The sequence below is a fragment of the Anomalospiza imberbis genome, chromosome 3 (genome assembly GCF_031753505.1).
Source record: "Anomalospiza imberbis isolate Cuckoo-Finch-1a 21T00152 chromosome 3, ASM3175350v1, whole genome shotgun sequence".
NCBI classification, from domain to species: Eukaryota; Metazoa; Chordata; class Aves; order Passeriformes; family Viduidae; genus Anomalospiza; species Anomalospiza imberbis.
The window spans coordinates 106,213,278-106,225,650 of NC_089683.1; the positions used below are offsets into that span (position 1 = coordinate 106,213,278).

General features: G+C 38.3%; 2 long non-coding RNA genes across 3 annotated transcripts; both read left to right on the forward strand.

The window, feature by feature from the left end:
* Window positions 1-509: 509 nt before the first annotated feature.
* Window positions 510-2,989, forward strand: LOC137469986 (uncharacterized). The gene is made up of 3 exons (XR_010996852.1): window positions 510-707; window positions 1,987-2,266; window positions 2,353-2,989. It is a non-coding gene; the product is annotated as an uncharacterized lncRNA (long non-coding RNA).
* Window positions 2,990-3,464: 475 nt separating this feature from the next.
* LOC137471752 (uncharacterized) lies at window positions 3,465-9,691 on the forward strand. Of its 2 annotated transcripts, none has more exons than XR_010997819.1 (3): window positions 3,465-5,112; window positions 7,046-7,123; window positions 8,946-9,691. It is a non-coding gene; the product is annotated as an uncharacterized lncRNA (long non-coding RNA). The 2 variants fall into 2 exon arrangements; XR_010997818.1 differs by lacking the exon at window positions 3,465-5,112 and adding an exon at window positions 5,881-6,268.
* The last annotated feature ends 2,682 nt before the right edge of the window (window positions 9,692-12,373 follow it).

Here is a 12,373-nt window from a genome sequence, read left to right on the forward strand (position 1 = left end):
TCCCTGCTTTCCCTGGCTGTCCATAGCGCTGAGGTGCTCAATAAAAACTTCTCACACAGTCTAAGCACAGGCTTTAACCATATCTTTTGTGATAGATGAGTAATGCGATGATTGACTCTCACAATTATCATGTATGTAGGTTAAGAAAAGTTTTATAGATTTATAGTTATAAATCTATAACTGTTGTTATCAAGAGACAGCCGGGGTTGGGACATCTGGGAGAGTCAGCCTGTCACTATGGCGACATCTGACCTCCAATCAGGATTTGAGGAAGTGATCTCCACCGATGGACGGCAAAGAAGCGGTCAATGGACAGAACTTTGGGAAGGGTTAAAGGGTTAAAAGGCAATACCTCCACTGAGTGGGCAAGCACATGGTGGGGAAAATCCATTGCTCCCGGCGCCATAACATTTTCTCTATTCAGTCTTCTGTTGTATTTTTGGCACAGTTTAATGAACCTTTCTAAAAGTGAGTAGCAATTTCTCACACTTTGAACATGCTATTTTTTTTTAGCAGGGTCTGTTATCTGCCAAACAGGAAGTTCAAAGCGCTGACGGAACAATCCCTCTCACCTCAGAGAGGGCACAGCAGGGAGAGCAACATGTTCATCTTTCTGTCATGTATCTTTCAAGAATTGGAAATAAATACTAGGTTATTAAGCTTTCGCAGAATACAATGTTATTTAGACACTGGAAGACTCTTGCTAGGTAAAACAATGGGCAGGCTTTTTTTTCCCTCTAACAACAAAATATTGCTCTTCATCCCTTAAGTCTGGCTAAAGCCATGTGAATATGTATTTGGGACAGGCAAATGAGCTTACTTTGTGTTTAAGGTAGTTTAGTTTATTGGATTATGATAAAAATAATCAGATGCTAAAAATCAAAAAAAAAAAAAGAATTTATTTTACTGTGAAAGATTATAAAATAAATTATAATATTGACAATAAATTCACATAAAACATAACAAAAGTTAAATCTGGAACCAAAGTTCAAAGAAACTCTTCAAATCATAATGTCCAAATACAGCCCTTCAGGTCTTTAAGCTGAAGTGAGGTAATTTAAACTTTTTCACATAAAAATTTCTGTTTGCGGAGCCACACTGAACCACTTTATCCTAGCTTATGTTACTGAATCCTTGCAGTGACCTGTAGGAAATTTCTCTGCAGGCTGAGGGATTTTGTCAGAGTTGCATGTTATCACCATAACGATGCTAATATTTTGACTCTGTCTCACAAACCAAATATTGCAATACCAGATTACTTATTCTGAAGCAAAATATTTTGATCTCACTTCCTAAATGAAATCCAAACATTTTTGAAAGAGCACAGCTTTTCATTCCAAGAATTTCTTTTCCATCATAAGTACATTTCAGTGGAACAGTCCTGTACCATTCCAACTTCCAGCTACAATTTCAAAAAGCACAATCTTTTAAAATCTCGCTTGCTAGATAAGACCATACTTTTCTGTGTGGGTTTTTTTTTTTTCTGAGTAAACAAAGCATAATTTAGAGTTGTAATGAAGAAAGCAATTTTCAATTTTTTCAACATTGGTCCTACACTGGCCGGTTAGAAAATGTTTGAGGAAATGTTTTGCCCGGTTATTATTGATTATTTTACAATAAAATGAACCAAGCTGATAACTAGGCAAATAAAATGGGTCAATATTTAAGCACAGTTTTATGAGTTCTACACTACTGCATAGGAACAGCCAATAGCAATGACATTGTGGTGACAAATATGCTTAAACAAATGCGGTGTTTCTGATGATGTTTGCGACCCATTCTCTTATCTCCTCGGCACACTGAACAATAAAAGTAAGAAAAACTGCTGGCATGGCCCCTGAAGTAGCTGTCTTGACCTGAAGAAACTCAGAACTTACCTGAGAAGGACAGAGTAAGGGGCCAAATTCCTTACTGCTTAGGGTTTTGAGACATAAACAAACAAAAAAGGGCCATTGGAATCTTAAATTTGTAAACTTTGCACTTCAGCTCAACATTTCAGACATCTCATGTGTCAGAAACATGGTGACCTGAAACTGGAACTTGGCCTATGCTGACAAAAGGATCTATTAGCTAATCACTGAGGATGATCCAACTGGAGCATTTGGATGCCCTCAGCACACCACTGTGCACAGTCTATTCAGAAATCTGGAACAGACTTCTGTAAGGCTACAGATTCAGATTAATGCAACAGGCATAAATTTCTGGGAGCATAAACTTCTGCAACCCTACCTAAGTGAGAATAACTGAGTTCAGAGATTATTATGCGGTGATAATTGTATGTTTTTACTTTGTGCTAAAAATAAAGCTGGAAAATCAGGTTAATAATTCTGAACTTTTTTTTTTTCCCTTCAGCTCCCTTTCATTCATTCCAGGTTGAGCAAATGAGCAAATGAAAGGGGCATCTTGCAGAAATGCAGTTAGCAGAAAGCAATGTAATGAACAAGCTTGTTTTGGAAACCATGAAGTGCTATCATCCATAAGAATAATTCTGAATAAACTCTCTGATAGCCTCAAGCTCAGCCTGTTCTTTGTGGACTTGTGGGTAATTGCCATGGTGAAGAACATGCATATATTAAATTACAGGTATGATTAAAATTTTTTTTTTACTTAGTTAAATGCATTAAATTCCATGCTTGTTTCACTTAATGTCAGCATAAGACTCCAGGCATCCTTGTAATGTAATAACCATTGGAGTCATACACACAACTGCTGCTCTGTGGCAGGTGACAGAACAGCTTTGCATTAATGTGAGGCTGTTATTAATAACACTAATATATTCACTTGTAGAGATAGTGCATATTGCAAAAAGGTTATTATTTTTGAATCATTTAGTCTGACTGTTTTCTGTATTTCATTGACTAATGCCACATTTTGAAACAGCCAGCATAGGTGTGTCACCTGTAAAAACAAACACCTTGCATGACTGTATTAAGTTCAAACCTTGTTTTTCTTTGCTTGGGCTCTGAGCCATGGCTGCTACCACAAGACAGATTAATAACCATAGGATTAGCAGAAAACACATCATGTGTGTGTGCTGCAAAGGGTATGGCTGATCTTTAGAAGATGAGACAATAAACTCATTTATGCTTCAAGAGAAGCAAAACAGCCTCACAGACCAGCAGAAGTTTCCTTCCTATTTCATAGAACCATTCTGTAATCAGCATCTTAAATTGTATTACCTATAACATAAGGTCATAATGCAGCAGCCTGGTGGCCTAGGTGAAAGAGCTTTGCAAAGAGACACCACAGAAGTCACCCAAACTGAGACAAGCACGGGAGAAAGCTATGCTTTTAAATACAGAGCAGCTTATATCACAAGCCAGCTGGCTGAGAAGAAATAGTTTACAGTTCTAAATCAGTGGCAATTTCTAGGTGTTATTTCTCTTTGTATTATGCATCATTATGAGGCAGAAAGCATTGATTCTCAGTATATTTATACATTAATGTTTTACACAAAATATACTGCAGACAAGAAGAGGAGTTTTCAAAAGCAGCAGACTGACCTAAGCTACCTCCCAGTCACAAGCCTCTTCAGAAGATTTTGAAAAATCTCAGCCAAAGGGTTTGGTTTTGTTTTGCTCCAAGTACAGGCAGGAGCAGGGACCTGCTGGGGTGTGCAGAAGGTGTCTCCTGGAAATTTATTGGAGTGAATATCAGAGGTGGCCGAGGTGGCTGCCTGGTTTTGGAAACAAGGTGTCCTGCCCTGCCAAAGGCTGCAGTTTGTGGTCACTTTGTGTGACCTGGAGGCAGCCCCAGGCCTTTCCTCCCTGTGGTTGATCCATCTGTCTCTGGAATTGGTTCCCAGTCAGTACAGTCATGCACCTCGGTTATTAGTGTCCACTAGGGTGGACATGTAGACAAACAGAGAGACTGGGAGGCATTTTGTGTAGCACATTGGAGAAAGAGACACTAGTAGCTGGTGCTTCTGGGGGTGTATGGTTTAGAGACAGGACATTTTGTTCATCTGAACAATTTGACAAATGTTTCTTATAAATCCCCTGTCTAAAATAGTAAGATTTGTTGAGGTTCCCTGGGATTTATAACAGCCTAATAACCATAATAAATGACAGTGTTAGTCATGGGGTGATCAATAGAGTTTTCTTGAAGTTGTAGATAAAAATGAACAGCAAAGGAAAGGAAACCCTTCATATTTACACTGTGGGAGCTCTTGTATTAATTGGCACATAATCAGGTACAGCTGCTAATAGTCAGGCAGCTCTTAAAAGTGACACGCAGAGTACTGCCAATGCAGCCTGAGGAGCTTGTGAATATGTAAATATTATCTAAAATTCAGGTTGCTGGATGAAAGTCTTGTTTTCTTCTAAGCTTACAGATTGCTGGTCCTGGGTTCTACTGATGTCAAGATGAGACACTGTGGGATTCCCTCATGTCATAAACCACCTCTTCCCCTACTTGCAAGTCACTGAAAAGTATTTGTCAAAATATACTTTTTTTTCCTGTGTCCTGTATCTTGATCACACCAGTCTTCAGAGCACTCAGTTTACTTGATGGGACATTCTGCAGATTCTTTGTGGGATCTTCTTTTATTTCTTGTATTGTTGTCATCTGGAGAAATTGTGCACCTCAACTTGCCAGAGCTACCCCAGGGTCACACAACAGCAGGCAAGTTCAAACAAGAATATAAACTCAAGAAAGCAAATTGTGTAGTAACAAAGGATTGAGCTCTTGATTACAACCTTGGAAGCACTTACAGGCACAGCAAAAAATTCCAAAACATTTAGGAAACCTGCAGTGACTCTAAAAACACCCTCTTGTTCTAGCTGTCACTTAGGGTTTTTTCTTCTCAGCTATCAGTCAAGGGGCCAATTCAGCCAAGTTCCCCCTTCATGGGGCTGGATTTCTGAGTAGGTTGTCATCCTGGTGTTTCCATTCACTTTAATATGCAACGGCTTTCTTGTTGCTATTGAATACAACCAAAGCTTGGAGGATGTCTGTTTCTTTGCTCGCTTAGGGTCTCCTGCTTCACATGGCCTTCGCGTGGGTGTTGCATGTACACATAAGCTAATGAGATATCTTTAACATGAAGCATAACAGCTCTGGTTTGTGAATAAGGTTGCTGAAGGGCTGAGCTTTTCCTGTTCTCTTTAGAAAGTGAGCTGAACTGCATTTAGAAGCCTTTATGTGATGTTTTATTAATCCCATGAGCCTACTTTTGCAACATTTATGTCCTTTGGCTTCATGACACTTTTACAGTGACCATGCAAGTGGCCATGTTGCTACACACTAGTCGTTTCAGGGTTTGTTCTGCCCAACAGAGATATCCCAAGGTTTGTATTACATTGCATTAAGAATGGCTTTTGGGACACATGAAACACCTTTTCTTGCCATCAGTCACAGCTGTGACAGCTTTCATGTGTGCCTTTACAGAGCTAATCAGCAGCTGCATTTGTTTCTTCTCTCCAAAACACCCTTCTCCATCTTGGCCTAGGTGTTCCTTGCATTAATATTCATAAATTTGATATTAATTAAGTGTGAGAGATGTGGGCTCTTCTATTATCTGAGGTTCTTTCTTCTCTTCACGTCTGCAGCATGCTGATTTTATGATCTTCCCTCCAAAGAAGTGAAAGGATAAGTGAGTAAATACACTTGTGTAAAAGCTGGTGCCATGTGTTACCTGGCGACTAATAGTTGTCAGATCTAAATTAGCCAACCTGCTCTGGAGACAGGTGATTAACAAATAGAGACCTCAGGAACGGGAAAAAGCACAAAGGGGAGGAGATGAACAGGGTTCACAAGAGGGAGCAAGGGCTAAACAGTTAGAGAGTTGTAGGCTGAAGTCTCTGAAGAAATCATTGTTTTTATTTATTGCTGCCTCTTTTTGCTATTTATTGCTATGCTGATGAAAAAGTTTCTTACTTATCTGTTTGTTGTAAATGTTCTTTTTTTCTTCCTGCTCTGACCCTATGGTTTGCTTTTTCTGGTAGAAGTGCAAAGGTTTTGGATGGGGGTTTTATAATTTTGTTCCTAATGTATTATTTTCTTGAGTAGACCTTGTTCTGTTTCGTGCACTTGAAAGGCATAAGCACAATAAAGTGTATGCAGAGTGAAATCAAAAGTGGTGCAAAGAAGGTCTTGGAGAACATCACACTGATGCTACTTTTCAGTTATGTTGGTTGTTATTTTATAATTTTTTTTTTTTTTTTTTTTTTTTTTTTTCACAAGCTCATCAGAGCAAATAGGTACTGGACAAATTCTTACAGCTTGAAAAATTTGCTTGGAAGCATCTTCTGCTTTTTCCAGAACTGGTGTGTACATTTGATTCCATTTTTCAATATACTGAGTGTGAAACTTTCTCTTTGAAATATGCAGTAGTTTCTTATGTGTCTACATAGTGATTCTACAGAATTTATTTCTTTTTTTTCAATTTTCAAATAAGAAAATAAGAAAGTGGCTTTTGATTGGAATAAAAAATAAATATGAGGAAAATAATAGAAAGCTGAAGAGAATGGGAATAGAGTGTAAGAGATTTATTGAAAACTTTGAAGAGAGGAGCATGTGTGGGAAACTGTCCTAAATTTCTGGTTACTCTTTAAATTCTGCTTCAACAGTACCTCAACTACTCAGTATTTTATCACTTGGCTTTGCCTAGATTATATTTTAAGCTTGTAGATTTTATGTTTATTTATTGGTTTTAAGGAATGCTATGCTAAAGAAATATGAAGTACCAAAAATAGGGCACAAATCCACTCTGGGGTACTGAAAGCCCAGCACTGGGTTATTTTGGATATACCCTGTGTGAATCTCTCTATTTATTTAGTGTGTAGTCAGCATTAAAAATAACATTTCCCCATATGTGAAGAACAAGAAGTGATCAATACAAAATCAGGCTACCTGCCAAGGAGTTTTTTTTTTTTTTAATTTGGTTTTATTTGTTTGGGCTTTTTTCCTCCAAACATTAAAAATATGAAAGAATAATCCTATTAAGAACTTTATTCTGTGTTGTTTGAAAAAGAAAAAAATTAATCCTTAATTTTTATTAATCCTTTATTAATTAATACTTTTGTGCTATTCTGTAATTCACAAGGGTGTAAATCCTAACAGCTTTGGAGCCTTTTGATATTTCTGAAGATGTACATCAAGAGCTGTCATGCCTTTTCTGAAGGTAAGAATAGTTACTGTGCTTTATTTTGGAGTAAAGGGAGAACCAGTAAGCTTTACTTTCCTTAAATCCATGGTATGTAGGTATATGCAAAAATGCTCTAATCAATCAAAATATTACCTTTGATGTCCCCCTGAAGCAAATAGACCTTTTTACCTCCTTGAACTGCAAGAGTGGTTTTGGAAGTATCTTAATATTGCTATGATGAAATATACTGCAATCAAAGTAGAACCATTTGGGCTAAGAATGAAAGGGCTTTTTTCCATTAACTTAACATATTTTTACTTGCTATAAGTTTGTGCTGTGGTTAAGATATAGACAATGCTGTGAGGGGATGAGGAGCCTGGTGCATTTAAGATCGTCATGATTCATCTCTCTCAAGAGAGTGATCAGAAATAGAAAGCTTACTGAAGACAGTTAATTCTAGTCCTGCCAGAGGATCTTGGGACAGCAATATCGAATATTAAAGCAGCAGATATGAAATAAACCCAAAACTTCATTGGGAATAACTGAAATAGATGAGTTTCCTCATTATGTTTTTCCTATCAGATATTAGAACAAGTTCCCTGTTGGAATGCGTATGTGTCTGTTGGTCAGCCCCCATCCTCCTTGGTATTTCTGGGACTTCAGTAAGCTGTGCTTTATTTTTCTGGTGGAAAAAATGTGCAAATTATAGTACTTTGCATAAATTGTACATAATACTTCACTCTGGCTATTTTGAAAATGTAAAAGCAAAGCTATCGTGTCTATTCATGGACAGTTTGGCTGTTTCATTCTGTCCCTTATGCCTGCAAGGAAAAACTTGGATTATAATACTAGAGATGTTCTCTGGCTGATACTGTGGGAAAGTTACATTTTTCCTTTAATTTTAAGCCTCCTTATCCTATTCTTGATATGGCTTTCCATCCAAAAGGGGTCTTGAAACACACCTTTCTGTGATTCTTCCCATTTACTCTGTCCTCAACTTGCTACTCACAAATTGTATTTCTAATAAAATTTGAATCATCATAAGAGAAAGATATGAATTGAATGTTTCTTATAGCTGTCCATGAAAATCTCAGTATAAATCCACCTGGGAGGCAAGGGGCAGGGGAGAAGAAAGTTGTCTCTGTTGCTCCAAGTTGTAGCTCTGATAGCAAGTAGAGAAGGTTAGTTGTTGCTTACCATCCTAGAGGTTGTCCTTGCACATGTCCTTCCCCATTGCACAGGTCAAGCTGGGGTCATGCAGAGGCATGTGAGTGCATTAAGAGCTTGGGGAGAGCCTCAGGTGTCCCAGGGAAACTTGAAGCTGGACTGTGGGCTCACATTGGGTGAGAAGCAGAATGAAATGTTGAGCACTGGAACACTCATTCTAGGAATAAGGTGGTGAAGTAAGAAGAATGCTGCATGTCACATACTGAAAGGAAAACTCTTTGCATCTGCAGCTTCAGGATGGGAATGATGAAATGATGGTGATAAGGGTGCAGTTTGTGGAGAGAACCAAATAATATGAAGCAAGGTGAAATTAGGCTGCTGGTCAGTTACCTGTGCCATATGAAATAAGTATACATAGTTTTATAAGAGCTTCTGAAAGATGTGCTGAACTAAGAAATATTCTTGATGGTATGAAGATGGCAATGCAATTTTATTCCCTTTGCTTCTGCCTTCGTCTTCTTCTTGTCTCAGTTCTACCTCATTGAACACTTCCCTTTTGTTGATCATGTGAGAAGCACCATTTTCCTAGCACCGACCAGCATATAAGCCTCTCTCACTTTCCACCTGCTTCCTTAAAGATTAGTTTCATGTTATGATCCACCAAAGTAACCCACCTAACACCTTGCTGCAGAGATTGCAGGAGCAGTTTCACATGGCCAACAAAATCCCATCAAAGCCCGAAATTGTTTTCTTTATGTGAGTGGCAAGGCAATTACTGAGCTGAGTGACATGGGTGAAGGAGAGCATTTACACCAGAAGTTATTGCTACAGCAGAAACTACTGGCAGGAAAGCAGTGACTGACATCCCTTGGCTTATGATTATGGGCCCTGTATAAATGGAGTAGAAGCAATGACTGTTACTGCATTTCTAATCAACAAAGTGTTATGCCAGTAATTAAGTTTCAACTGACTCGCATCTTCTTTCTAGGCATTAATTGGAGGAAGAGATGCAGATTGCTGGTTAATAATAGAATGTTTATAGTTCTATAATAATTTTCTTCATGTTTTTCCATTTGTTTGATTGCTTGTGCGGCAAATATTTGATCCTGTATGTGTCTGTTTAGCCATCAGACTGTTTATAATCATTGTTTATTGTGGTAGTGACATCTTAAAGCTCTGCAACTTACAGAGCCTAATAGCACCAAATGTAAAACTTTATTTTGCAAAATAGAGGAAGGCCTTTCAAAGAAAACTCCAGATTGTCCAAACCACATATGGATGTCAGAGATGGGAACAGTGTGAGCTGTATGCTGAACCTATTTTAAACTCCCACTCATGATTTCCAAATGCAGTACTCTGTCAGAGTGTAGGCATAGAGAATTTTGGGTGCTACAGCACTTATGTAAATAAAAGCTCTAGAAATCTGTTTTGTCAGAAGTGTTAATAATTTTGTTACAGTTTGTGGTGGTGCAACTAAAACTTGAGCCTAATGTAAAGGTGCGATTAGATTGTGACTAATTGTAGAATACATTTATGTTTACTGCCCAAAGAAGCTAAAAAATTGACAAAAGCATTTTCATTGTTTTGTACAGGGTGACAAAGGGCTTTGTGGGGAGAGGAAATACCCATGTGTCACATGGTGGCAGACACATGCTTTATCCATTGACCCAAAAGCCTAATCCAAATGCATGTTCCCATGCCTTTCAGTAGGCGTTGTGTACAGGAGAGCAGCTCTGCACCAGCCCAGACTTCAGTTTGTTCTGCACCCACTCATTTGCAGCTGTCTGGAATCTACCATCGCCATATATGAACAAATTAACTGTATTACTGAATTGGGAACAAACATCCATTCCCTCTGCCTGGGCTTTGTCAGTATATCAGCTTTCCATAGATGCAGTCCTGTCCTCAAGAATTCTCTAAAGTGTGCCCTATTCCCTCTGTAGTAAACCAAAGATAAAGTATTTGACCAGAGAGATAGCCAGTCTTCTTATACAATGAACAGTGTTTGGCTTAGCTAAGCTACTTTCTTGCACCTCCTGGGGAAAGAGAAAACTGCTTGGGAACAATATTTTTTTATTTATACTGAAGCGAAATGCTGTTTCTTATAATAGCAGAGTTCAGGTTTTTATATGAAGCCTCTAGACAGTTCTTAATTCACAAGGTGACCATGATACACAGGAGTCAGCTGGTTTGAAGTTTTGTGCCTTTGGGATTGCACAGGATGGCTAAGTGCTGCCCTCCAGCCTCTTTATCCAGCAGGAAAAAAACGAACTTGCTTAATTCTGATTTTCCCCTTGTTACATCTTTATACAAATGACTCTTCATAAACTTGCAGCTTGTTTTTAATTAGTTTCTGGAAATACTGCTTTAAAAAAACATCAAGGAACTCTGGAGATCAAGTAAAAAGCCTCATTGGTGTTTGTTTTTTCCTACTCCCCATTCCTTTGACATTTTAGCAAACAGATTAATTTTATATTTGAATGGCTGCTGCAATTTGCAGCATTGGGTAAAGTCTGGGTATACCACATTAAGCAATGGCTTGGGACTGGTGTCAGAGAAGGGCCTCTTCCTGGAAGACCATCTGCTTGCCAGTAGTTCACAGTTGAATTTACAACCAATCTAAGTGCTTGTGACACTTCTTCCTTTTGGAGTCACTCAGTGTGGATGGGATGGAAAAGTCTCAGTCAGCTGCTTCTGCACTCACATGCAACTTTCAGTCTGGGATTGCATGTGGTCACACAGACAAAGATCTATGTACTTTTATAGTTTTATAGCGGTCGAATAGTGGAAGAATGAGGAAGAAGAAGAATGTGTTTCTGAATGAATTGATAGGAGGAATGTTCTCTTGGATTTTGGACATGAATATTCTCTGCTACAATTCAATTCAAATCTCTTCCTTCTGTGATACACCAGTCTGGATTCCTGTCCTATGAATGCTTTGGAAGTAGTAACATTTTTTTTTCCTTGAGAGTTATTAAGTCCACTTCTTGAGAGTTATTAAACTATTACTGTAGCTTGAGTTTTCTAGGTCTCTGATTGTTTTCTTGACTTTCTTCTACACTCTATCAAGCTGAGCTATAGACATCTACACATAAACAAACCCACAACGGTGATATTTGAAGTTGAAGCTGCTAAGATGCCCTAAGAGATAGGCTGCAAAAAATCTTTAAATGAGAATTTTATCTTTGCAGAGGTTTAAATCACTGCAGGGGTAAAACTGATCCATTTGTCTAACAGCTTTCAGTAAGAAGGAGCTACATTTTTCCAGGGTGGTCCTACTCAAAAATATTTCTGAACTAGCACACCTGCAATTAAGCACGGACTTTCATGTAGGTCTTAATGATACTGAATGGTCTTTATAAGGCTTGTTTCAAAATTATCAACATTCTTGAAAGACCATGGGGTCTGGATGTGTTGTGGTCTCTAAAGTAATATTCTCAAGGGTATGAAAGTACTATTATACCCTGGGAGATGAAGCATCAGCTGATCATTTCACTTTAAAGATACCACTCAGTTTCCAGAATTGTCAGGGAAGGGGACCACTACCTTAAGACAATTTATCCTGCTCTTTATTGCATATAAGGAGCCTTGAAGAATTAGAGACCTAGCTGAGGTATTCTTGTTGTTATCTTAAAGAAAAATCAAGAAAAATTAGGGCTTCAGACTCTAATTACTGCAATCATACATACATCTCTAGCCCAAGTCACTGGACTTTCTTGCTTCCACTTAACCAAAGTGAATTGTGATATAAGCGCCACTACATGGTGGTGCTGCATAAAGAAACTATAGAAAATGAAAGGACCATCTAGTGCTGAAAGAAAATGAGTGGTTGTTCTGCTTGGTATTGTGAGGCCTGTTAACCTCAGTGGAGACCAGTGTTTTAGGGGAAAAGAAACTGTTAACATGCTCTCTGGCTAGAACTGGGAATTTTCATTGTTGTGAGAGGTGCTATACTGAAAGCACTGGGCATTTAAGGCTTTTATTCACTGGACACAGAATTGCAGCAAATTTAGTGTTAAATAAATAAATAAACAAACTTTGAGTGGTAATAGCTGGCCATAACTTTTTGAGCCAACAGACCTGAGCATCTTCTCTGTTTCTTCTTCATCTGCCATTAGC